The following is a 17,307-nucleotide window of genomic DNA, read 5'->3' as shown; positions in this document are numbered from 1 at the left end:
TTAAATTAATTTGTCAGTTAGCCAGCCGACTATGAGAGTAGTTGTTTGCCTGTGCAACATGGACTTCTTCCCTCTCTATGGAAACACGTGTTTATATTACCCCACTGTGATGATGGGTTGCAAAGAAAACTACCTTGGTGTGATGATAGCTTTCAACTAAATAGCAGCATCAACTCTGCATGCGTATGTTTCTATGATAAGTGTTTCTGAAAAGTTTTTGAAGAGGTGTCTCCCAGAGGGCTTCACTTTAAACGAACACGCATTCTGTGTCGTACTGTGGCAATGAAATTTATGCATAAATGTCAGGGATGATAGCTAACCCCCTTTAGATTTGACCTGGAGAGTCTGGATCTCTCTGTGCTCCTGGCTGGAGCACAACATTGTCATATCATACCCACAATGCCTTTGTGTTTGCCCCAGCACTTCCTGGTTGTAGTCAGGCAGGGTGTGATATCATATCACATAATAGAATCTAATAGAGGTGGGCGACAGGGGGACATAGGGAGATGTATTGGTTGTTAGAGGAGTAAGAGCGGGACCCATTTGTCAAGCCGTTATCAGCAGCATCCTGGAATTTGTCAGCATCAATAACAAGACTTGGCTGCGCATTGACAGACAAGCCTCTAACATACAGTGAAACTGTAATTTTTCGGCAGACGTCAATGTCTCTGCATTAACTTTATATATATCATGGCTTGTTTTGGCATTGAGGAGCTACGGAGGGGACACCAGCAGCAGGAGTGGAATACCAACTAAGTGTGGCCTGGATGCGTAAATAGCAGGAGAGCAGTTCAGTTTAGACACAGCAGCCCCTTCTCTTCTCAGCTTTTTGAAGAGCCAATATTGAATTTAGACATAATGTGGCGAAGATGAAACACTGCCCGATCAGACAACTAGTAGCTGCATCCTGCCACTACTTGATTTAAGTGTTTTTTTCTCTCTTCTCCTCTTATGTATGCACTTTGAGGAGTGTATTCCTATTGAATGTTGGGAGAAACTAATCTTTAAATAGAACAGTGTATGTAGGAAGGGCACACGGGGTGGAGTGGTGCAACGAAAGACAAGCTGCGCTTTGATGTCTGTGTTTTACTTAACCCTCCAAAATAAGCCTTGATGAGATTCCACGATCGATAAAGCTCCGGGGAGTGCTTTTTTCCTCTTATTCCCAGTTGCATCGATGGCTCTCCCATATGTCTGCACCTACGCACCCAAAGGAGTGTATGCATTTGCTCTTTGGATCCAGTTGTATTTTCAACCCTTTCTTGCAGCCACATCCAGAACATAATGATTACTGGTTGGGAAAGGTCTCCAAGAGACATAGTTGAAAAATGATTTCCCCAAACAATTACGAAAAGGATATGTTTCCTGCATCTTTGGGTCAACTGACAGAAAGAAGGAGAAAGATGCTCCCCGTAGGCTGAAGATCTGAGGTTGTAGTTGGAGTCAGCAAGGTGTGCCAAGTATCACAGCTGTATACTGCAATCGATGACCTGGCTACCAGAGAGCTGAGATCAATGCCGCCCTCCCTGTTCACACTGCAGGTTTCTCGTTTTTCCTCATGGGCATGTGCTACTTCTGTTTTTCCCCCCTTTCCTGAGCCTAGGTGGGGAGATTAGTTGGAGTAGTAGCAGCATAATTTAAGGTAGACAGATGGAGACCGATAAGTACTTACTGGGATTTACTTATTTATTTATTTATTCAATGCAGATTTACTGAAAATACCTTTTTTTCCCTCTGCCAAATTTTCGAGGGCTGCTCATCAACATGTGGTCACCGGCTTAAAAATAGAAAGTGCCTGGCCATTCTCTCAGATTTGATCCTTTATTACAGGGTTAGGCAAACATGCTTGGCAAGAGCTAATTTCTGCCGGTTTCGAGGGCAATCGGCTTAAATCGCTGTGAGGAAGGAGGATTGCACTTTAATAGCGGCTGATACCCTGATACCTGTTGTGTTGAAGGGGTAGAGATCACAGATGAGTGCTGCCCTTTAAGATTTTGCATGCAAGTAAACTATTGTGGGCATGTATCCACTGAGTGGGACCTGTTCCTTAGATCAGTTTGAAATGAGTGCAGTTCATTGGCTTTAGACTGCGTTTAACTGTGTCTTCTATGATCTATCAGTTCATCTATGAACCTTCACATGAACCAGGGGACATAAGATTCAGAAAAGTAAAAGGTCACTATAGGAACTTTTCTTGACAAATTCTTCAGGCAGGTAAACATGGTTCCTGCTGACTTCAGAATGTTTATGCCACGAGTTTCTACAAGATGATTTTGATAATGCCTACACTCAGTCATACCCTTACCTTGCATAAAATGCTGGCAGTGGAGCTTAAATATTGAACTGGTAAGTTCTTGTCTGAATGATAAGAACATTTTTGCAGGAGGGACCCAGTTCCAAAAAAAAAAAAAAATAAATAAAGCGATGGAGGCTAACTGGGATCTTCTAATTCCCCCTCTGCCTCTGAGGTCTTTTGGCAAGCAGAAAACTCTAGAGAGAGAGGTTGTGGGAATGACATCTCCCTCCTCTCTATCCTAATTCTGCTGCCGTCGGATAAAGAGGCCACCGGCACAGCCTCCAGTGTTTCAAGTCTGATTAATCTTTTGATTGGGTTAATCCAGCTATGCTTCTATGGAGGCAACCCGTTCCACTGTGGAAAGTCTCCTTTGTGCGAAAAAACTATCCTTTTCCTATTCTCTTCTTCTTCAGATCGTTATTCTTGGGCTAAAGGTGTTGTTTTATATCATATGCCGCAGCTTGCGTTGCCGTTTTTAGGGTAAACTTTACATGAAGAATGCACTTCGTCTCAGGATCTTTGCTGAATTGCCTCTTATTTGAGTTTTATTTCTCTGCAGTAAAGTCTCCCCAAGACAAATACGTAAAACCTGTGTTTGAATGAGGCTCGGGTTATTGTTTAAAGAGGCAAAAGCTAATGAAAGTCTGGTAGGGGAGAATGCTTTACTACACACCACAGGAAGATACAATAGGAGCCATTTCTTGATTTATCACCAGAGTCAGAGCAATGAATAGAAGATGTTAATAAAGGTCAAATGACAGAACGATCTCTCTGGGTTCATAGTGAGGTTCGGTCTATTAAATGGTTCCCCCCCCTCTTCCACATGCACGCTTTTCTCACACACACACACACTCACAAACACACAAACTCATTTATTTAGCTCTCCGCTGCTTAATGATTGGAGGACATTTACTTCACACAGTGTCTTCTGTTTTACTGGTTAATGTTTGTTTTAAAGAGTTCCCACCTAATTAGCCTTTTTGGTCTTTACCCATCTCTAAATAAATAGGATGTGCTTTGCTGATGTGCAAGCCTCCCAGGGAACCCTCTGGTGTATTTAATTTATTTTTAATAATTAAGCGTTAGGGATTGCTGGTAATCCTGTTTCTCTTGGCATGCCGCCTTTGTCTTCAGAAGGACAAATGCTTTGTTTAATTTATATATTTAAATGTATTTAGTTTATTAATTGATTCGAATGATTCACATTACTGTGGTTATTTGCGTTCATTTTGGGGATGATTTCTGTACTTCAATTGATTGTTCGCTGCTGATTTGATCCTTTAATTCTGGATATTTGAAATGTTCAGACATTTCACTTTTCGTTTTTTAAACGTGAAGTCAGTCAACGAGTTACTGCTGTATGTTTGACTTATTTTGGAAGCATTGCTCACAGATTTGAACTTTAAAGGGTCAGAAAAGGAGTCCACTGTTTGCAGTGAGAGACGGAGGCAGACATCTCACAAAGCAAAGTGTCTAAAAAAGAAAATCCAATGAAAAGTAACTTTAGACTTCTCTATGACACTTACATTGTTGTGGTCTTAGCCACACTATGGGTGGACTTGATGTAAAAATGAGGAGACTTTGCTCCCTGTAATTATCTCTCCTTTCATCTAGCCACTCCTTGCCCCTCTGCAGCCTTTTGCCATGCATATGCACTCATGTAAAAAGCTGATTAGACACCTTGTGCATATACCTGGCAGACAGATCTGCTTTCTCCACCTGGGGGAAATCGTTTCCCTTGAATCCTCTGCCTCCATTAACCAGGTTCTGTGTTTACATACAGTAGTTAAGAAATCAGCTTGCTCAGGAAAGTTGCATGTGCATATAAATGCGCTGTCTTAGACGTGGCATGTACATGTAGCTGTAGGTAGTAAAAGCCTTGCTGCGACATCAACCCTGCGACCTTTTAGCTACACTGCATTCTCTCTAACATCAAGGCCACCTCGCTTCCTCTCCCGGATACAGGCCCCAGAGCAACAAGCATCACTACTAAGTACTGCTGTGACACAACTCTGGTTGGATATCACCCCTTGCAACCACACTGCTTCAAGTTACACAGGGCACCAACCTAAATGGGCTTAAATTTTTAATTTGCGCTGGAGAACAGAGATCACATCTTGGGAGGATAGCATATCTGTAATTTATTTAAGAACCCCACAGAGGGAGAGTTGTTTTGGAGGCAGGGAGCTGGAAAGGAAGTATCTGCGTGGCATTTTTTGTTCAGCCCAAGGGGCCTGTAGGTAGACTCCACTCCGCAGTGACCTTCTCAGCGACGTAGATGCACATTCTATTTATGTTCCAATCCTTGGGTAAAAACTGTTGAGTGCAGAGTATTTTCTTCCATGCAGCGGAACAATGGAAGCGGTTGAATAATTGATTTGAAGTTTTGCAAAAACTCTGAATCCTTTTACATTTTTTTCAGAGGAAAGTGACGGCTCTGTCACCACACAGACGGTGTCCTCTCGAATTGCTCTCGTGTTTGATGGCGCTATTCTCTAAAGAGAGGAGTGAATGGTGCTCCACATCGCTTGGTCAAATGCTTATCACCTTCGCTAGTGTGAAATAAAAGCTTTGTCACTCTTGATTAAACCAGACCTGATTATCTGGTGTGGCAAGTGTTCTGTTTACTCAAATAGCAGCCGAACAGGCATGCAACAATCTGCAGTAATTTATTAAAATCACCATCAAAGCTGCCACTTATCGATGGCGGTGGGGTGAGTGTGTACGCATGTCAGCGTTGGGGTGAAGTGGGTGGATGGGCTGTTGGTGATGACATGCTATCATGCGCCCCTTAATGAGCGAGGATTAGCGGGGATGATCCAGGCTTTGCAAAACCCCTGGTCCAGGGACGGTGGAGGTTGTGTGTGTGTGTGTGGTGAGAAGGAGATGACATCATAGCACACGCAAAAGTCAGTTTGGAAATCATTCCCAGAATTCTCCGCAATGGTAGACGACTGTTATAATGCAAAGCATGGCCGTGTGTGTGTGTGTGTGTCTGTCTGTGTGTGACACCCATCCTTTTTCATACAGTGCATCAGCCACCCCCCTCTCTCACAGATGTGCATAAGAGCTGCTTAACATTTTCTCTGCAGTAATTTATTAATTCATTTAATTATTTGTGAGCTGTTGCCTTTGAGGGGAAAACAAAAACATTTGTGTCTGTTTTTTTTTTTTTCTTAAATTTTCCAACATTGCATAAAGAAAAAGTACCAGACATGGGAATTGGGAATACGAATCTTATGATTATTTCATGATTGGACTGTGCTGTGTTTTTGGATGCTTTGTTAATAATCCTACCCCCTTAAGGCATGAATTGTTGAGTGTGCTACTGCCCAGAGCACAGGATATGCCACCGCTAGTTCAGGGATTTGTGACCATAACATCACCAGTTTGAATTTGCATGCTGGAAACTCACTGATTGGGTAAAACTCCATCCCTAGGCAGGTGTTGATGAACCAGTGAAGTTATTGAAAATTCAAATTTGGTGTCACAGTGGACTCACAGACACTCACAGTTTTGCTATGATGTCAGGTTAACAAGCTGACCTTTCAAACACTCTGTTTTCCCAGTTTGATGACAGCCATCTTTATCCAGCCAATGGCTAATCTAAAGATTTGCAGCGACCATATAAAGACGCTGCAGTGATATGTTTGCCGTCAGAATGAAATATGGACCATTGTCACAAAACAGCACAGACATTCTTCTACTCAACCCGAGACCTCTCCTGTCATAGACACACACACACACACACACACCTACACACACAGTGTATACGCTGCAGTGTACAAGATGGAAATTGGATAGTCACACAACAGTTTTAGTAGCGGCCATAAACATGTGGCCTGGGAGATGATTTATAATAATTAATCCAGGCTGTCCAGACTGAACAGCCTCTCGTTCTAACCCTCCACCAATCCACCACACACACACACACACACACACACACACACACTCAGAAGCTCTAGATCCCCCAGCTAGTCAGGCTTGGGAACACAGCTGTGATCACCTTGGTGCCTTTCCAACCCCATGTCACCAACGTCCCTATCGAAGGACACAACATAGAAGTGACTGTAGTGTGTTTCTCCCTCTCTCCCTGCACCTGCACAATAGAGCATTCACTCCATCATGCCCATCATATCTTGAACCATTAACACGAGGGCCTACAATAACATTATTTATGGAGGCGTTAATATTAACATCGACCTGTGTTCTGTCAGGTGAACTGATTTACTAAGCGCTGGAATGCTGGGACGTGTAGAGGTGCCAGGTGGACTAATTGAGTATCAGTCACTGCACACAGCATGCTGATAGACACCAACTTGCCATTGAACAAGCACACACGTGCATTTTAGATCCAGAAATGCAAAACAACACAAAAAAAAAAAGACTCACATGACCTAGCTTCCAGCTCAAGTAGGCTCTACAAACTACATTCGTAGAGACACAAGTCTCCCAATAGTCTTTTTAACCATTTTTGCATGGTAGTAATTATGACTGGAGCTTTGCAGAGCGTAGGTTAGTATAATGGATGCTGTGGCACTTATCTGCACAAAACAGGCCCCACTAATGAAACTTCAGTCAGAGTGGCTCATTGCCAGAGTGTTTCATCTTTGAATGGCGTTGTTAGTGTGTTTGGAGTTTCTCTGACAGAGCACAAAGGTACAGGATTAGTTAGCAGCCGCAAGGAATAATGAGGTTGCTGGACAAAATGTGCACCGGTTGAGAGTGGAGTTTATTCTGAAGGCAACTCATGCCAATTTCAGTGAATGCGAATGCTCTTGAGCAGATTATAGTGAATGATTAGGTGGAAACTTGGTCAAGGACACTACAACAGAAGAGCACACATGGCAATTACTGCGAGAATCCTACCTCTAATATTTGAGTTACAGTTTTACATTTAGTGCCACCCTAGCAGTGAAGTGCTTCTAAAGGAAAATCTGTTACCACAATAAAGGTAGCAAAACCCAGTGCATTGTATCTGTAACAGGAGTGAGGTGGGTTTATTATGACTTAAGTGATTTCCAGGTGCATCTGTCTTTGCATTGTCAAAGGCCATGAGAAAGGAATGTTTAGTATCAGCAGTACAAGTAAATTTGAATAAAGGCACACCGCTCGGCTTCTCTGAATAACTTTTTAATATACTGTGTGGATTCATTGCAGCACTAAGCAGTATTTGTATCATAGATTCAGGCATAGGTGGATCAGTAGCATGATAATGACATCCCATTGTGAGACCACTTAAAGGTAAATGGTGTCATGGGAACAGTAACAGAAGCCAAGTTTGTAATATAACCACTTCCTCCTGATGTTTTGACAAATTGTGATTTTTCAGGAAGGATGAAATGATAGGTACGTCGCCTGTCCATATCGGTTACATGGGAATTTAGTACAGGATCCAGCGCATAAAAGTCAACCAAGGATTTACATTACCTAGTCATTTTTCAAGAATTATGATTTGTATCATAATTGATTTGCATTTACTCTTCTCTCCCCCGTCCACTTCTTCTGTCTCTTCCTTTGGCTTGTGTTAACCTGTCGTCTCCTCACTGCTTCACTATCACTCAACACATCTCGTCTTGCTTCCTCCCTTCTCCTCCTGACTTATCTGCTCCTCCTCTGTCACTGTCTCTTCTCCTTACTGAGAACTCATCCTCCTCTTACTTCCGTCGTTTTTCTCCCTCCACACATCCCAATCTATCGATTAAATGAACTTCATGTTTTTCTCTTTTTTTTATGTTATGCTGGGTGGACGGGGATAAGGTTAGGGCAAGACAAGACTACATCAGGTGCAACCATGGCAACATTTTTTTTTTACATTCGGAACAAGACTCTTTACTTTTGTCACACCAAGGTAGAAACTGTGCTGACATTCAATCAACTGAGTTTGAAAGGTGCATTTTTTTTTTCAGGGAGCAGACCTGTTGACATTTGCACAGAATAGGTCAGCAGGGTGTTTGTGCTCAGTGTGTCTCAGTTCCCTGTACTTCTATTCTGAATATACCCTATGTGGTCCTGTTACATAGACCCATTTCTGAGCATGCATGTTTTCATTTCCCAATTTGCCATGCGCCATGACGTTCAGCCATCTGTCTCAGCACAGTGACTAAACTCAATGCCAATATGTTAGAGGGTCATGAGAAAACAAACCTGAGCGCCTTTTTTCACATGAGCGGATGAAGCAAAACTTAACCCATGTTCTGCGTCGTAAAAACACGCGCGAGGTGTGAGTGTCCACTCTCACCTGCGTGCGCTATTGTGATGACGCTGGGTGAGGTTTCCAGCATCACAGAAGTTGGTCTGGAATGATTTTTTTTTTTTTTTTCCGTGCTGTTCGGCTAACCCTTCATTCCGGCTGATTAATGGCAGCTCGCCCAGTCAAGGGAGTGTCTCATGCGACGGAGGAAGCGGTAGTGCAACAGCGTGTGTGCAGTGAATAAATGCTGTACATTAAACAAATTCCCCCGCGCTCGTCTTGGCAGCCAGGCATGTGGGAGGAGGGTGTATTGCAGAATTGGCCTCACTTCTTTTGCATCTCTGTTTGACACACGCATGCATGCTCGTAGATATTAAAAGTGGAATGACTAAACCAGTGCTGCTTGTTTTCAAACCCATCTCATAAAAATACATACCCTACCAAACCCTGTCTAACCTGTTCATAGACCCACTTTGTTACATTCAAGCAGCTGGTACACAGTACCAGGTACCTTCTGCAGTCAGCCTGTTAGTTGACAGTGATTGGCCAGTGAGAGCTAAGCTGACCCCAGTGGCCTGACAGAATAAAAGATCATGGTGACTGTTGGTTGTCGAGGTAATAATGTCCACAGAGGATGCTGGGACACTCTGTACAAGCAGGACCCAATTCATGAGCCAAAGATGGAGGAGGAGAAGTGGAAAGAGCAGAATATTTGACCGCACCAGTAGTTATCATATCTCAAAGATCAAATTCCTGAAAACGAGAAGCAGTCAACATAAACTTAAGATTGAACAAAGATTTTGTAAAGGTGTTTTTTCGACAGCAAACCATGTTGTGCATAGGAGCCTTAATGTCCATGTTAATCGATCGTGCCCCTTTTGAGCATTTCAGTAAAGATATTCATATTGTTATCTTGACTCGGGCTCCTCTGACCTTACACTCAAGATAACCTTCCTCATCTGCTCAGTGGAAACTCCTTAGGGTGGATTCATCGCCGCACACAGTGGCAAAAACCTGAGTGAGAGTATCGACTTAATATTGAGTTAGTCTTAAGATGCAGTAGACATGCGACGTGGCCTGCAGGGTATGAAAACTCCCATAAACTCATATACAGTTACATGTGCAAGTACACAGAAAATACACTCACACATTTATAGTGTACACGCACAAATATGGACGCATCCCTCCACAAACCTATAACCTTACAGATCTGTACATACAGGGCACAGGTGAACATCCACACACGCATCAACCATGATCATGCACATGCCCACACACACGTAGACTCACACTCATTAGAGATGTGAAGGAGAAAATGATAAAAAAAAAAAAAAAAAAAAAAATCCAGGAGGGATTTCATGCAGATTTGCACTCCACCGCTCTCAGGCAATCAGTGGCAAGCCTCCACTTCGCCCGAGAACTGTCATCCTGTGGTCACAAAGGGCAAAACGAGAGAGGGAGGGAGAGAAACTCATCTCAGCGTTTGTCAAATTCCCCCACCTACCACTTGAGGAGGCAGTTCATTTAGTAGTCCCTTTCATTAATGTTTCTCTTTCATTTTCCCCCCTTTTTTCTCCATGTCCCCCTTTTTTTCTAACTGCTTTAAAGGTACGAGTGAGCGAGTAATAAGAAGAACAAGAAGCCACTGGAGCAGCTGAAGATATGAAGCTAAAGAGATTTTGAAAACAACCAAGTGGTAAGTGAGTTCTTCAGTTTTTGCACGGTGCACCACAATTTCAGGAGTATAATTTGGTTCTCAACATCTCAGTCTCACGCCCTGCGTAATAACTGATTTTACTTTGTAGGACACAGATTTATGGTTTCTTAATCCATCCCCGTCTGCTTTTCAGTCCATCTATGGTCCTTCATTTATCTGTTTTGCCTCCCTTTTATCACCTTTCGGTTTTAAACAGTGTCAATGTAAATGAGGTGATTGTTCCTTCATATGTTGCACGCTCAACACAAAGAAAAATACAATGTACATAATGACCATATCTAAAAATAGGTCCTGTTGCTTGATCAAAATGGTTACTTCCTTGCATTCATAAATCAGTACAATGTCCTTATTTCTCCTTACTAATGATCAGTAACACATGATACTTTACCTGGGAAAAAGTCATTTTCCTTCAAGCATTTCATTGGTCCCAGTACTTAACAGATGAGAGACCTATCATCGACACCTGTCACAGCAGGCTGCCACTGAGGGGCCCCCCTGTGCTTCTGCGACACTTCTATTCAACACCTGCATTGGTGTGTTTCAGATCTGGAATCTGTCACACATCCGTTTAGAAGTGTCATGTCGCCCAACTTTTAAGGTTTAGTCACATTTATCACTCCACTCTGGTGCATATCACTAAGTGCAGGATACATTTGAATAATTTTTGCTCTGTATGCAGCATAGACATGACATACAAGTGAGATTTAAAACCTTAATTGTAAAACATTCAACTTTGTATCTTTATACACTCCTTGTTTTTATACATTGCAATCTCACCGTTTCTGAATTGTGATAAAAAAAAATCTCCAGAGCTTCAGTTAACATTATCCAGAAGTTTTTACTTCAGTTGACTCAACTGTAATTACATACTCTGCACACCCCATCCATATTTCCATATCATCACTTGATTTTTAGTGCTGCTGGCAGAGGGACAGGCATGCAGAAACTGTAGATGAGTATGAGCAAATGGGTGTCACAGCAGATGCAGGACCATGCACAACAGGTTGCTGTATGCAGAGGGTCAACTGCATCTCATTAGCTCCCCGCAGGGGCCATGAGCACCGTAACAGCTGTATACGGCATATTGGGACACAATGATAGCGAGGCCTCGGTAACCTGCTTGATTTGACTGCTGGAATGGTTAAGAGGCATGATGGCACATCTGGACCCCCCACCGCAGCCTCAACCAGCTGAAAACTGCGAGTGCACGGAGAGGAGACCATTCGCATTGCTGCCTGACTCTGTGTCATTTATGCATCAGCAAACAAATTCTAGAGAAGATTTAAAGCTTTCAATTTGATGGCTTTTTTCTATACTTGTGTTTCATGATTTATTCATCAGTACCCTAAAGTTTTAAACAAAGCATGACATAAGGTGGTCTCCTGAGCAATTTAAAAGAAACATAGGTGGCAGTTGAGTCATGGAAACAGTTTTTTCTTTATTTGTTGGGTCAAAACATTTCACTGCTCAGCTACTTGGGTGGGTGGTGGAACATTTGGACCCAAAAAGAAGCCGAAAGGTCTGGTTGCCATGATTCCGCTTCCACGTAACTGTACCTGGATGACTAAGAATTGGGTGAAAAAATGTACTATGCACTAAAAAGCACATAAAAACGACATTTCACGGTATCACAAGCAGAAACACACATGATAAATAAAATTGGCATCACACTATATTAAAATATCACCGGTGCCTCACACTTTTTTACACCTTATGTGTTGATGAGAATTGCCTGCAGCCACAGATAAAACATGTAGTGTGAGCCTTGATATGGCAATAATGTGTTTCACATTGTAATAATGCAAACAGATTATGAACTCAGTGGCTGTTATCATGAAGACTAATACCGTATACCTTATCACAGTAGATATTCTCTGTTAGATTTAGTCTTGGATTGCATGTTGTTTTTAAATTTTACCTTTAGGGCTCCATTTCAGTTTGATGTCTACCTGTTGGGGCACTGCTTCCGCCGTATTGCTGATTCAGGCACCTTCCACAGCGGGAGGGAGGAGTTTCTCTGAATGCACCCGACTCTGGCAAATCCCCGAGGCCTTTGCACCTGAATGAACAGGCAGCAGCAACTGTTGGCTGAGTTTTAAAGACAGTTTCTGAGGAAAAGGGAGCAGTATCTTTTAAGTGGCTCCTAGGATGTTAGCAGCACAATTAAACAAAGCTCAGCTAATCTGTACAGCTGGCGTCAAGAGGCACTGTGTTCTTGCAGAGCAGGGTTATCCGTAGCATGGCACTGAGAGTCTGACAGGCTGGATAATGTGCCCTGCAAGCCGCCACCACCCACAGCTGTGCCTTCACTGCACACATACTGTACAAGCAACAGCCCTAATGTACTGTACATCAGAAAGAGTGAAGACAAAAGCACAGCAGTGAATTAGCATTATTCAATTAAATACGCTCCATTTATTAGTGGTGGAATTATAAGAAACTTAAACTGACTAAACCGACCTCAGGTTGGGAGATAATGAATTTCATTATACCAAAGCAAGTAATTTCATGGTATTTGGGAATGATAGATGTTTTGCTTATTACACCTTCCACACACTGATGGTTTAATGCTATAGACTGTGCTGCATTGTTCAGGTCTCCTTTTTGCGTGTTCTGTCTTTTTTTGTTTCTTATAAAGTGACTTGGAACTCACTCAAGCCTAATTTCTTCCAGGACTTGTTCAGTTCAGCTCAAACATTAATGCTGTCAAACCTCTTACAATGAGCTTGAACTCATTTTTATACAGTATAGCACCTGAGGAGCTTTGGCTGACCCTTCAAACACTCATAATTTCCACGCTGAAGTTCTTCCAGTAGTTTCTATAACTATCTAGCCAAACTTTAGGAAGGCTGATGGATGAAAATAAACAACCTGCTGATGTGTCCTAATATAAAAGGCTTGGATATATATTTTAGGGTGGGGTGGAGAGATGCTAACTTAGGTCTATTAATGCAGTCATTGCTGTGTTGCCCCAGGCCATAGGACCTAATCCAGAGGAGTGAGAGTGAATGCAACTGTGGCTCGAGCTTGCCAGACCTACTTAGGTTCTGGTTGAGAGCACAGTGCTGTGTGGGCGAATCTATTCTGTCCTGCACAGGGCACAGCATAAACATTGCCCAGGGAACACAGGCAGGCAACCAGGCAGGCATGCAGGCAGTCAAGCGGACAAGAGCAAAACTATAAGGATGGTTGCCTTTAATTTCCTTTCTACTGACTCCCTTCAACTGTCCAGGGCCCGAGAGCAAAAGAGGGGAAAGGGAGAGCGTTGCGTGTACATGTGTAGAAATTATCTGTAGACTTTTTTTTTGGAGCTTGACCAAACTATGTAGTGTTCATCCTACTTTCTCTAACACACACACACACACACACAGATGCTCTCACACACACAGACACATTCCATCACACTCTTTCACAGCGAATCGGCCCCCGATCCATCCAGTTGATGTCTGTGAAGCGATTGCTCGCTCGCTCTCTTACTGTCTTTAAGTGATCTGTGTTTGCTCCATGGCACTCTGGCACTCCGACCTCCTGACCCTGCTTGTAAACAGAGCACTGCTGCTCCCACATCAACTTCCCTGCCGTCAACACCCCCCCCCCCCCCCCCCAACCCACCCGCTACTACCAAATAAGGAAAACAGAGCCACTGAGAGACAGCAACCCACTGCGGAGGCTATTAGAGAGCCAGCAAGCCAATGGAGAGGTTGGTAGAAAACCACCTCTGGCATCACTCATCACTCCTGGCCTCTCTGGACCTACCCCCCCTCTCCACAGTGAAGAAATGCCCATGTACTCACACCATGCGCACAAACACTCGCTGAAAGGCACACTTATGTCAGCACAAAAAACCACGCGCACAGTGACCCGAAAGCATTAACGGCACTCACACAGAGTAGACTGTATACAATGGCACACATTGAGAGGCCCATGTGCTTGAACATACTGTACGCACAGTTAAAGAAACATATGCATGTACAGAACGTTAAAAATCCCTCAAAGGCACATTTATGTACAAAGGACATATTCAAAGCATACTACAAATACACAGGACATGTATGCAGAGTAAATATATATTACCTCATAAAAGATCCCGCCATGCAACATGAGCTTACTCACTGTAGGCTCAGTAAAGGCCTTCAAATGGTCAAAGGTGTGTTTCTAAGTTTGCAGAAAGCTGGATTTATATGGTGCTACATAATTACTAATATATATTTACATTTAGTCGTTTATCCAAAGTGAGTTACACGTGAGATACAAGGTACCGGCACCCCTACTAGAGGTAGACCACAGCCAGGATTTGAACCCTGGTTTGGATCTGCTATGGGTGAGGTATAGGTGAGGTTTTACTCAAGTACACTAAATACAGGGAGGGGAAAATGCAAATATATATACTGAGCACACATAATGTGATTTATGAAGACATGAGTCAATTTGCACTGGATATGTAGTACCTTTGAAAATCAGGTGCAATCTGTGCACAGTTGACTGATGTTATTCAGGTGAAGAAGAGGCATGGGAGAAATGAAAGGATATATCAAAAACCCATAATTACCTGTGTTAATATGTTTGGAACGACAGAGGAAAAAATAATACAAACATATCGTCTGTCCGGCGATCCAATTTTAAATGCTTATTTAGAACCACTCAAAGGAAGGAGCCACACTATACCCGTCATGCCAGAGCTTCTCTTTCTTGCATCTGTGTCACTCCAGTGTACTGTAGATATGGCTGCTGCAATCTCCCAGATTTAAATGTGTGTTTCCACCCAGTCAGGATGTGCTCAATGAGGTGACGAGTATGGAGATGGCTGGAATCAGGAATTGCAATAATGAAAGGAACATGTATGTATGGTCATTCTCAAACTGACCATGAGGCACGAGTGAAACATGCAAAACTCTCTTTAAATACAACCACCTCCACCATGTTTGCATCAAACTTGCATACACAATGTAGTACTCACTATTTTGCATTTAAGTACATCAGGCTGTTTACCTTTAATATAAAAATCTGTTTACACCAGTAGTTGTATCACAATGAAAATATTCCCTTCAATACACAAACTGAATTAGACAAATCCAGTTTACTACAGATCCTATGTCAGTTTACCAGGATTCACAGGACACAGTAATATGAAATGCTCCCTCCCGGTCTGTGCCTTTGTCTCTTCTTTTCTTTTTGCTTCCTCTGGAATACTTTGGTTTATTTGGCTGCACTCTTTTACCTGCATCCAAATGTCAGCTGGGTTCAACAGAGCTAGAGGGAAAAACACTCTGAGAGAGCGAGCCATATCGAGAGCGAGTCGGTTAAAAGAAATGCACGAGAGATGAAGGCGAAAGAGTGAGTGCACTGGGTAGCTCTCTGAGACGGTTGCATTGATTCTTGTGCATTGTGCAAACAAACACAAACACAGACGCTATAATTTAGGCTGTTATCTCCACTGTTGGTCATTGTTAGATTAGTTAAGTGAGACTCATATCACTTAATCATACCAGGATGCATTAAATGACAGAATGGATTTTTTCAGATGCATGCAGACTCACTAACATTCCAGTTAATGTCCCTACTGAGCTGCAATGAAACCTGTCCAGGGGCACATCATTGCACTCTAATAGGCGTCAACCTGTGTGTGTGTGTGTGTGTGTGTGTGTGTGTGTGTGTGTGTGTGTGTGTGTGTGTGTGTTTATGTGTGTGCATTTTGTGAACATATTAAGCAAACATCTATGCACCATTTTGGTATTTAGGGAGAGAAACCTGACTCTTACCCAGAGCACGAGCCACTCATCAGCTAAATGTTGAAGCTGCATGTCCACCAAAGACAGCAAATGTCTCAGACAGAGGAGCGTTAAGCACTGGTCACTTTGTCCGAGTGTCTTGCTTGCACTAAAACACCACATAGCAATTTCCAATGTAACTTACTGACAAACACTCAATCACAGGAAGAGTAAATATCCAAGAGGGTGGGGTAGCCGCAAAGTAACTAAACGGGTGATGGGGGGGTGGTGGCACTCGAGGACGGCAGACTGACGCGTGTTTTTAATTGTGTTTTCGGTGGGGTGATGAAATGTCCTCTATTTCAGCGCGAGCTGGCAGTAAGTGGGCTGTCGCCTCCAGGGACAGAGTGAGCGATGGCCCGCTGCTGTTGGAGGTGATTGTGCCTCAACCCCTAGGGGTGACATAGATGAACAGAAGGAAGCAGCGAGACAATAAGGAAAGATGTAACAAGCAGGACAGGGGGCACGGAATAATTACAAGTATGGCTGAAAATATGGACTGGACGAATTAAAAAAAAAATTTGGGTGTGTTTACAAGTTTGTTACTGTTTTATTGTTGCCGGTTAAGCTAAACTCTATTTTTCTCAACTTTTTTCTAACGAGGCTCCTCTGACCCTCTTTTATTGTGGCATAGTTCTTTTTTTAAGTATTTGCATAAAAAAGCTAATTGTGTACTCCATGTTTTGTGGCTTTTTGTGGAAAAACTATAAAGTAAAGCAATTGTTCTATAGTGTGGCTACGTGATTTACTTAGATTATAACTCCAGCTGGCAGAATATACTGCATATGTTTTTCTAACTAGTGTAAAAACCCTTAATGATACCAGCAGATCTCCATTCTGAATATGTTTCATGTGCATTTGCACTATATTGTTATTTAAATGATCCCGATGCTAAGTGAGTTTCATGTCATTTAAAAATCAACTACTGAATTTCACTTCTGTATGAAGTGAAATTCTTTCATATTAGTGTTTCCCGTTAGACAACGGTGATACGGAGAGAGTAAGGAGGAGATCACCTTCACTTGAAAGCACAACAGCTGACAGAAGGAGGCCAGTAGTTTCAACAAGGTTCACTGGTCGTTTGGAGTGTCTTTGCACAGTACATGCTGTTACACGATTCAGGAACGATTAAACTCGTTTCCTCGAGCACTCGCCACATCTTCTGCTCTCTGACTTTACATGGCGTTTATGAACACTCACAAGGAAAACAAAAAGTGGAGAGGGAGAGGAGGGGAAGAGAGCTCCTAGCGTGGAGAAGTCTCATTATTCCGTTATGGATTGCACATGTCAGGCAGTAAGTGCTCTTTTTATCCTTCCAAAGCACTAGCCTCTG

General features: G+C 42.7%; 1 protein-coding gene across 1 annotated transcript in view; it reads left to right on the top strand.

Annotated features, from left to right (window-relative positions):
* Nucleotides 1-17,307, top strand: part of ptprsa (protein tyrosine phosphatase receptor type Sa) — a 194,313-nt gene that overhangs the window by 22,605 nt on the left and 154,401 nt on the right. Inside the window, exon 2 of the mRNA XM_026344822.1 lies at nucleotides 10,098-10,185. The gene's annotated coding sequence lies outside the window, so the exon portion shown is untranslated. The remainder of the gene's footprint in view (nucleotides 1-10,097; nucleotides 10,186-17,307) is intronic.

The sequence above is a fragment of the Anabas testudineus genome, chromosome 4 (assembly GCF_900324465.2).
Source record: "Anabas testudineus chromosome 4, fAnaTes1.2, whole genome shotgun sequence".
Taxonomy (NCBI): Eukaryota; Metazoa; Chordata; class Actinopteri; order Anabantiformes; family Anabantidae; genus Anabas; species Anabas testudineus.
The sequence above is the reverse complement of the archived record's forward strand: the minus strand, read 5'-3'. Positions and strand labels throughout refer to the sequence as shown.